Genomic DNA, 10121 nt, shown 5'->3' with positions numbered 1-10121 from the left:
TCTGGGGCACTGAATAAACGTAGCTGACATCATCCCATAAAGGCCGGGTTCAGGCACGCCCTACAGAGGTCCGGCAGAAACGGCGAATTTCCCCTCTGGAGCCCCCGAAAGGTTAGGTCGGTGAGACTGGAGAAGAGTGGGCGAGCCCTGACATTTGAGGCGGCGCTGGCGCAAGGGGGAAATTCTGACACCGAAGTCTGTGAGGGGCCCCGGGAACGGCTTTGCCTCTGCGCCCACCAGTGTGAAAAGCACTCCCACTGTGGCCTATCAGACACAACTCCCACAGGACGCCGGAAACCGACCGGCTGACCCGCATGTCGTAGGTCTACTTCCGGCGGCCGCAGCACGCGGCACCCGGGATTGGCCGAGCCGGTGGCAGTGGGCGGGACCGTCGCGTGTTCCCAGCCGCTATCGCGGTCGCGTCGGAGCTTGCAGGTCAGATCCGTCGTAAATGCGCCGGGTGCTGCTGGGCTTGGCCTGAGAGTAACAGCCCCTAAAGGTCACTTCCTTTAGAGCGTCGCGTGTGGGTCTCTGCGCCCTGGAGTCGCTTTGCCTCAGCTACCTCGCCGACTTCCGAGGTGTGGGTACAGCCTGCCGGATGCAAGGCGGGAGGTCGAGCCCTTTGGCACCTGCTGGGGCCAGATTCGTCCTGGTGACCGCAGCCCACAGGCTCCGCAAAGAACGACGACGATTTGCCTGTTCCCATCCCGCGAGCCTTGGTGTATTGGGGAATCAGATGCAGTCTCTGATGGTTTAACCACCTCGTTGGTGGCTCATTGGAAAATCTGCAAAGCCCAGTGTGGAAGCAAGGCTGTGGCTTGGACAGCGTTTTCTGTTTGTTTCTCTCCGGTTGTTTATGGAAAACACTTATTGCCATCCCTTCCATGGCATCTTATTTCTTTTCTTTTCTTTCTGAGAAGTAGAGACGGGGTCTTGCTATGTTGCCGAGGCTGATATTGAACCCCTGGACTCAAGCGATCCTCCCGCCTTGGCCTCCCAAAGTTTTGGGATCACAGGCATGAGCCACCGCCCCCAGCGAGCATCTTATTTCTTGAAGTGAGAGTAAGATCCCATTACTTAGGGTTTCAGTCAGGGGTTATCAAAAAGCCTTTTAAGATAACTTACTTGCAAATGTGAATAGCAATGCCTGCCCAGAGGTGAGTGAGGACCTAGTGAGATCTTACATAAAACACCAAGCTCAAAAGAGTTGAAATGTTGAGTCCCGTAATATTTCCGGTTATAATTCTCTAATTCTGTTTCCATAATGCTCTCAAATTCCAATACTTTGGAAACATACAGTGATCAAGGAGTTATGCCAGTATTTCTCTCAACGGGCAAGGCAAAATCCATATTCCACCCAGCGGTAGACACTTGAATGTAGCAAAACTTTTCTGGCCAACTCCCTATCCTTTACTGTATCCTAGAGATCCCTTCCTTATCTTGAGGCCCACCTACTCTGGAGGTTGGTAAGCAGTGGCTACACCCAGGATGAGAACTATATTCTGGTGACCTTTCGTATGTCTGTAGTTCTGTGAATCTGCTGAATTTGGCAGTGACTCCTATGTAGGGAATTAAAAGTTTGAATCCTGCTACAATGTGCTTCAACAAATCCCTTCTTTCTTATCTACCACATTCGTACCTCTTAACACTCCCTCACTCAGTTTCTCTGTTTCTGGAACTTCCTGGAACTTCACTTCCTTCGTGCTTTGGCAAAAGCATTTCCTTCTGCCGGGAATACCTCCTCTACTTCCATATTAGCTTTTTTTTTTTTTTTTTGAGACGAAGACTTGCTCTGTTGCCCAGGCTAGAATTCAGTGGCTTGATGTCGGCTCACTACAACCACTGCCTCTTGGGTTCAAGCAATTCTTTGCCTCAGACTCCCGAGTAACTGGGATTACAGACCCCCCACACCACGCCCGGCTAATTTTTGTAATTTTAGTAGAGACAGGGTTTCACCATGTTGGCCAGGCTGGTCTTGAACTCCTGACCTCATGATCCACCTGCCTCAGCCTCCCAAAGTGCTGGGATTACAGGCGTGAGCCACCGCGCCTGGCCTTTATCAGCCTTTTATCAGGATGGGTAATATATTACCCATCCTGGAAAACCCAGTTAGAGTGCCAATCCCTCCAGGAAACTTTCTCTATTCCCGTAGCACTTTGCGCTCCTATTATAGAATCTGTAGGGCTGTGTGACCTTATCTTAGTTCCTTCCACTCCTTCCTTCCACTCAAGGCTGGGAAGATTGTTGGGATGGCACTTTATCTATATATGCCTCACAAGACAGTAAAAGTCATTCCAGAAGTATTTGTGGAGCGCTTGTCATGTGTTCTCAGGAGTGCCCTGGGTGCCAGGGATGCAGCAGTGAACAGTGTCCCCTCTCATGGAGCTTATGTTCCATGAGGAAAGACAGGCAATAAACAAAAGCACAAATAAATAGCATGCCAGGCGGTGGTATGTACTATGAAGGAAAACAAAGGAGGGAGAGAAAATGGAGAATAATGATGGGGGGAGGGTGCTCGTGTAGACACTGGTCAAAGAATGCTGTTTTCTGAGGAGAAAACCCAAGTAAGATGAGGGAGTGGCCGGGTGCAGTGGCTTCCGCCTGTGGAAACACAGAAGAACAGGAGACGGATCTTATGGAGAACGACTTTTGTGTGGAATTATTTGGTAGAAAATGCTGATCAAAAAGCTCAGAAGGAAACTCTCCTGGTGTTGCCTTGCTTTTGATTTGTTGAATAAGAATACTTGAACGCTAATTGACAGTAGTTGAGATGAATTTGTGTATTCCTTAATTTTAATAGTACTTTCCTTCCCAAGGGGTAAGGTGAATGCTGGGGATGGGGAGCTAGTACCCCACAGCCAGAAGCTGGCCTTCAGTACAAAGTCATGTTACTTCAGGATAATGTTGCCTTTTGGGGTGATACTGCTTTGATCACAGTTGTCACTTGCACCCCAAAGAATAGTTTTCCCCTTAATGGCATGTAGCAACTCTCTCTCTCCATCCGAATTTAAAAATAAAGAGCATGTGTTTACTTAATGGTTTTTGATTATGTGCTCTTATTTTAAGCGAGTCTAACTTCCTCCAAAAAGTGACTACTATGAGGCTATCCATTCTGCTCTTTATCACATTTCTCAAAGTTTAAATTGATCGTCAGTTTCTTGGTAGTCATTCATGTAGATGAGCTCTGATGTGGTTTCCAACTCAGCTCTTAAACCACTGAATTGACAGTCTTACCCTTGGTTGCTGAGTCAACAAATCTTGTTACTAATTCACAGGAATACACCATTACAGTTAGCTCCTACGTTAGTCATACCTCTTGGCCAGATGTTAAGGTAGCTTTGGAATGAGACAACACCCATTTCCATCCCTGTTGTCTCCATTCCTTAAATGTGGCAGTATGGTGTGGTGGCAGAGCCTGTTCTCACTCTCTGAGTCCAGCCTGTCTGGATTTAAGCCCAGCTCTGTCCCATGCTAGCTAAGTAATCTTGAACAAATGAGTTATCCCTCATGCCTCAGGTTCCCCATCTATAAAACGGGGATCACAGAACCTGTGTACTTCACAGGGTCACTATGAGGATTAAATGAATTAATATAGGTAAAGCTGGAACACTGGCCTGGAGTAAACCCTCAAATGCCTTACCTCAGGAATACAACTCCCTTGGCTTCTGTTTCTTCACATTAGAATAGTAACAATAATTCTTACCTCATGGAGTTCCTGCATTGCAGATGTTATGCTCAACATTTTTTTGTGTTCATCTGTGAGACGGAGTCTCACTCTGTTGCCCAGGCCAGAGTGTAGTGGTGTGATCTCAGCTCACTGTAACCTCTGCTTCCCAGGTTCAAGTGATTCTCCCACCTCAGCCTCCCAAGTAGCTGGGACTATAGGCGCATACCACCATGCCCAGCTAATTTTTGTATTTTTAGTAGAGACGATATTTCACCATGTTGGTCAGGCTGGTCTCAACTCCTGACCTCAGGTGATCTGCCCACCTCAGCCTCCTAAAGTGCTGGGATTACAGGGATGAGCCACTGTACCCGGCCTGTGCTAAACACTTCAAATATTTTATTTAGCCTCTTCAGAAGGAAACAAAATCTGTCTTCCGAGGCTGAATAAAACATTGAAAGTGTTTCGCATGACATCTGCAATGCAGGAAGCCACCCATAATTATTAGCTATTATTATTAGAAAACATTTATTTATCAGTAGTCACAATCTGTTTACATTCAGTGATGAAAGGACCAGAGGAATGGACCACAGAAAGTGATACACCATAAACACGTGCCATCTTGGTGAGGATGGCGAGGGACAGAAATGACATAGAGTTTTTGCCTTAAGATACAATGACAGCATCTGGAGAAATAATCAAAGTGAAGCTTGCTCTTAGAGTAAGAGCAAGTTCCCAGAGCTCAAACTGTTTAAGCGCATGAGCGACAGCAAAGAGACTTCATACAGGGGTTGTGACCCTAAGGTCCACAGATGCCCAAGAGTGCACAGATAAAAATCAGGGAGTCTGTGAACTTAGATGTAAAATTCCATCTTTGTTTTCACTAACCTGTCATGGAAATCTAACATTTCCTCCCATTTTGAATACAGTAATTCACAAAGCATAGCTGAAGGAACAGTACTCATGGCTTGGGACCAATAGTACTGAAAGTCATATTCATATCACATTACAGTTCTTGCAGATATCCCAGAATACCATGTCAACTCATGATTAATTTGAAATTATGCCAGATATATGTTAAGTCCATACATGAGTGCATCACGAATTGGCTTTTAAGATATTTGGCAGGTACATTTCAATTCAGTTGGTTTCTTTTGTAATATTTTGTAGTATCTTTTATGAATTACAAATCCTATTCTGAGGGCTCCACAAGCATAGGACCCACAAGTGAACGGGGTCTTGGGCACAGGCAGGTTAAGAGCATGGGTTCTGCAGCCAGACAGCTAAGTTTCTAACCCTTTCTCATCTCCTTCCCAGTCAGGTGACACCAGGCAGGCTACCTGGCTTCTCTGTGCCCTTGTTTCCTCACCTGTGAAACAGGGACAAAGGCTGTCCTAGGGTGTAATTGTGGGAACTCATGTAGACACATAGAATAGTGCCTTGCACGTAGTAAGCCCTCAGCCAGTGTTAGCCGTGATCGGAAAAGCATTTTACATGAGGCCTGAGAAAGGACAATGGCAGCTCGGGTTGGGGTCTGCATGCCAGAATGATTTTCCCAGGAAGAGAGTGAAAATGAAACGTTAGGTCATGAAGAGATAGGCAGACGGCAGGACTGGAGTGAACACATTCGTGTATTTATTTGTTCATTTGATAAAGGTTTATTGACTACCAACTGCGTGTCTCTCAGCACTGGCTCTAACACTTTTGGGTCCTGCAGCAAATACAGAAATGGAACCCACACACCATGTTCGAATATTTACTAGTGGCAAATCAAACACAAGGAGAATATTCTACTTCACAGAGAAGTCTTCAAAGTAACTAAATAACCAATTATATTTATGTGACAAAGTTGGCAAAGATGACTGAGTTTAATATTACAGATGTGTAGATGTTTTCTGATGACCTGAGAATGTTTAACTTAGTGGTAAATAAAGGCATACAGGGCCAGGCATGGTGACTCACGCCTGTAATCCCAGCACTTTGGGAGGCCGAGGCGGGCAGATCACCTGAGCTCAGGAGTTTGAGACCATCCTGGCCAATGCGGTGAAACCCCGTCTCTACTAAAAATACAAAAATTAGCAGGGTGTGGTGGCGCACACCTGTAGTCCCAGCTACTTGGAAGGCTGAGTGGGGAGAATCACTTGAACCCAGGAGGCAGAGGTTGCAGTGAGCCGAGATCATACCACTGCACTCCAGCCTGGGTGACAGAGCAAGACTTTGTCTTAAAAAAAAAAAAAAAAAGACACACATAGTTCGTAAATTACCGTATTTTTATCCATAAAATTTATTTTTCTTGCTTTCATTTGTTACAATAGATAATTTCGCATAATTTGTGTTTGGACAGTAATGACTTAAAGGATTAAGAAATAAACTATAATTATACTTAATATATACAGCATTTGTATGTATTTAATATAAAATGTGAATTTGAGTATGTAAAATTTTAAATTTGTTTTATGTTCATTTTTTCATTTTTCTAAAAGTTTCAAAATTATTAGAATTAAAAACAAATAATAGTGGATAAATATCAAGTATTTAAAACTTACTTTTATTAAAGAACTGAGATTTTTAACCTTTTGAATTTTAAATTGTTTTACATATTTTTATAAAAATTGAAATTGTCATTCTGAGGCTAGTCCTAGGTGATTCTAGTAAAGAATTAATGCTGCAGTTCTTAGTCTACATATTACATATGTGCATATTCAAGAATAATATGAATTGTTTAATATTACAAAGGCTTCCTCAGACTTTGTGCATAACTGCTGTGAATTCCATGGCAATATACAAGAACTTCCAAAACCGCCAAGTGGACCATAAATAGGATCAAGCAAGTGGATAACCAGCCTGAGCAACATGGCAAAACCCCTTTCTACAAAAAAATACAAAACTTAGCTAGGCAAGGTGGTGCACACCTGTAGTCCCAGCTACTTGGGAGGCAGAGGCAGAAGAATCCGTTGAACCCTACAGGTGGAAGTTGCAGTGAGCCGAGATTGCACCACTGCACTCCAGCCTGGGTGAGGTCTCCAGAGTGATACCCTGTCTCAAAAAAAAAAAAAGTGGATACTTGGGACTGCTGGGAAATAACACTGTGATATTCTTGCATAGTGATAGATTATACAAGAGTCTGTTACACCCTTAGTATCTGAGATGGATTTGACAAATCCACTTGCCGTTTGTCTGCCTGGTACTCCTATGGCTCACACCTTCCCTGCTGTCCTTGCAGGCAACAGCACAGCCCACAACCCTCACAGCACAGAGTCAGCCTCAAGTGGAGTTTCAAGAACATGGATCTAGTGATGTGAGGGAGTCTTCACCCAGGCCTGGCAGTGTGGGTCCAGAGAGCAGACGGAGCCGAGTTATGCATCCCTATGCCAGCACCATGCACCAGACACCCAGTCACAGACGCACCTCTGTGTTCATTGTGTGTGTGTGTTTGTGTCTCTACTCTGGACAGAACATACTTAACAGCGTATTTGGATTGATGAACAATTTCTGAATATTTGGACACATGGTAAGCAGGTCTCTGTTTGTACGCTTGTCCTGGGGATTGCACAGTGTTGGAGGTGGTCTGAAGTCGGAGACAACTATTGATAAGTCTTCTTATATGAGTGGATGCCACCTAGAGAAAGGGCAGAACAAGGAGGAAAGGTGAGCAAAGTCGACGACCGCTGACACCTGCCTCTCCTTATGATTCGTACTTCCTTCTTCTTACTCTGCCTCCTCTTTGATTTCCTACTCATTTTCTTTGTTCCAAGTTTAAAAACAATGTACTCCTTCCCAGGCCTCAGAACACCTACTGACATCACAAGCACCAGGTATGTCTGATAGTGACTACTAGTTTGGGTGTTTGGGGTAGGGGTGGCGACGTTGAATCTTGAAAGAATAGCTCTTTCGGGCAGATAACAAGTGTAAATAGTGAATATCCCACAGATGAGATTCGCTCTAAGATGCGCCCTGGAAGGACGGAAGAATATTTTATAGGAAGCTTATTTTGAGGGCTTTCTCTTTCTAAATGTCTTCTTTATCTTGTTGAGAATTGTTGGGCCTTCATGCTATTTAGCCTCAAAGTATTTAGCTGCTTGAGATATTCAAGATTAGACCTATAGTCAGTCAAAATGAAATAAAATCTATTTCTTGGTTTGTTTGTTTATTTATTTATTTATTTATTTATTTATTGAGACAGAGTCTCACTCTGTAGCCCAGGCTGGAATGCAGTGGCACGATCTTGGCTCACTGCAAGCTCCGCCTACTGGGTTCACGCCATTCTTCTGCCTCAGCCTCCTGAGTAGCTGGGACTACAGGCGCCCACCACAACGCCGAGTTAAATTTTTTTTTTTTTTTTTTTTTTTTGTATTTTTAGTAGAGACGGGGTTTCACTGTGTTAGCCAGGATGATCTTGATCTCCTGACCTTGTGATCCATCCACCTTGGCCTCCCAAAATGCTGGGATTACAGGTGTGAGCCACCACGCCCGGCCTATTTCTTGGTTTAGAATGAGATGTTTAGGATGTAATGAAACGTATTATTAATACGGCTAACGTGTTGCTGTCTTGTTGGTGTCATCTCTGATTTAGTTTGAAATGGTTTTATGGAATAGAAAAACATCATTGCATTTGAAAGATTACAGGGCTACAACGGATAAAGCAATATGATATATATTATAAAGCAAATGAAAATTATACCAAAAGAGTATTACACCTTTGCCTAGCTTAGATAGTATGTATATCTGGTTAACTATATAATTTGCCTTAGCTTACTATGATGATTTTATACCACACAAAAATGCGTGCAGTAAGATGAATTCTTTCTTTCTTCCTTTTTTTTTTTTTTTTTGAGACAGTCTAGTTTTGTTGCCCAGGCTGGAGTGCACGGGTGCAAACATGGCTGACTGCAGCCTCGACCACCCAGGCTCAAGCAATCCTCTCATCCCAGCCTTCTGAGTAGTTGGACCCACAGGCGCATGCCACCAAACCCAGCTGATTCTTGGATTTTTTGTAGAGACAGGGTCTGGGCATCTTGCCCAGATGGTCTTGAAATCTTGGGCTCAAGCGATCCTCCCACCTCAGCCTCCCTAAGTGCTGAGATTACAGGTGTGAGCCACTGTTCCCGGCCATGAATTTTTTAAACGCCTGAATAAAGTTGAGCATAGCCTTCAGTAGCATAATTCTGAAGTGGTTGATTTTGTTTAACTGTGGGCTGGCAAAACTAATGTTGAGACTCTTTTAGCTCAGTAAAGACTCTTATGTTACTGGCATAAAAGCCTGAGACAGTGAGCTAATTACTGTGCTGGGAAACTAAATATGTCACTTTCAGAGGAAGTAATGTCTCTGCCTACAGAATGTCCAAAACATAGACTAGTGAGTGGCATTTAGTTAAATGAAATACGGCCCAGTTAAATGTCACACTGCAATGTTAAACAGAGTACCACATGTAAACGAGGGGGTTACTTGATTAGATGGTGACTTTCAAAGCGTTAGGAGGGGATCAGCAGTCTGATTTTTATGGTGTGACACTCTCACATTCGGCCAATTTCTGCCAAAGTGGGGCAAGGAGGGATCCCACAGATGTCACAGGTAAGATGACTCTCAGATGACCGTCAGTATTTGGGAACACATTTTGTAGTCAGCTCATGCATTTTTCTCCTTTTCTGTCATGACCTGCCCTGTGGTCGCTCTGCTGATGATCGGTGTGGGAGATAGGGAAGGAACATTTCAAACCAGTAAGTCTGATCATTAACAATTCCTACTTTCTTGATAACTATGTGCCAAGCATTGAGCTAAGTATTTCACGCTCATTGTCTCATTTAATCCTCACTCACGAGGAAGACCTATGATGTTACTGTACCTATAAGATGTACTTGGAAAAACGGAGTTAGGGAGGTTGAGGAATTTGCTCAAGGTTACACAACTGAGGCAGGAGAATGGGGAACATGAGGCGGGAGAGAGCAAAGTGAATAAAAATCACTGGGAACAGGTAACCCGCTCACCCGCGGGAGTGGCCAGCGGGAGACAGGCTGCCTGAGGGAAGGAAGCTCCGCAGGACCCGCTGCAGACCCGGGGCCAAGGGTCCCGCAGGAGGAAACGCGGGCGCGGTGGGGCTGGCTCCAGGCACGCGGGCCAAGGGCAGGAGGGTGGGACACGAAGCCACAAGGCTCCTTGGGCTCCTCCTCCTTCCTGTCTGCCTTCTGCTTCTGCAGCCTGATCTCCGAGTCCCTCTGCCTGCAGGCGGTGGCACAAAGGCCGCATCTCCGCGCTGTCCCCGCACCGAGTCGCTCGGCGTTTTCCTGTTCTGACCCGAGAGCTCGTGTGCTGGGTACCGCGGGGCAGGGCGACAGCCCGAACTACTCTCGATGTCATTCCCCAGCCCACGCCTGCTCCAGCCACAGTTCCCCTGGTTTTCCTGAGGTTCTCCAGCTGCTCAGTGATGGGCAGGTTCATCTACAGCCTGGAGCCGCCGCC

General features: G+C 45.2%; 1 protein-coding gene across 1 annotated transcript in view; it reads left to right on the top strand.

Moving 5' to 3' along the window:
* The first annotated feature begins 9209 nt into the window (after nucleotides 1-9209).
* TNFRSF9 (tumor necrosis factor receptor superfamily, member 9) overlaps nucleotides 9210-10121 on the top strand; it is a 23562-nt gene continuing 22650 nt past the window's right edge. The window contains exon 1 of the mRNA XM_011981424.1: nucleotides 9210-9236. The gene's annotated coding sequence lies outside the window, so the exon portion shown is untranslated. The remainder of the gene's footprint in view (nucleotides 9237-10121) is intronic.

Source organism: Mandrillus leucophaeus, unplaced genomic scaffold, assembly GCF_000951045.1.
Source record: "Mandrillus leucophaeus isolate KB7577 unplaced genomic scaffold, Mleu.le_1.0 Scaffold105, whole genome shotgun sequence".
NCBI classification, from domain to species: domain Eukaryota; kingdom Metazoa; phylum Chordata; class Mammalia; order Primates; family Cercopithecidae; genus Mandrillus; species Mandrillus leucophaeus.
This window is presented reverse-complemented; position numbering and strand designations above follow the sequence as displayed.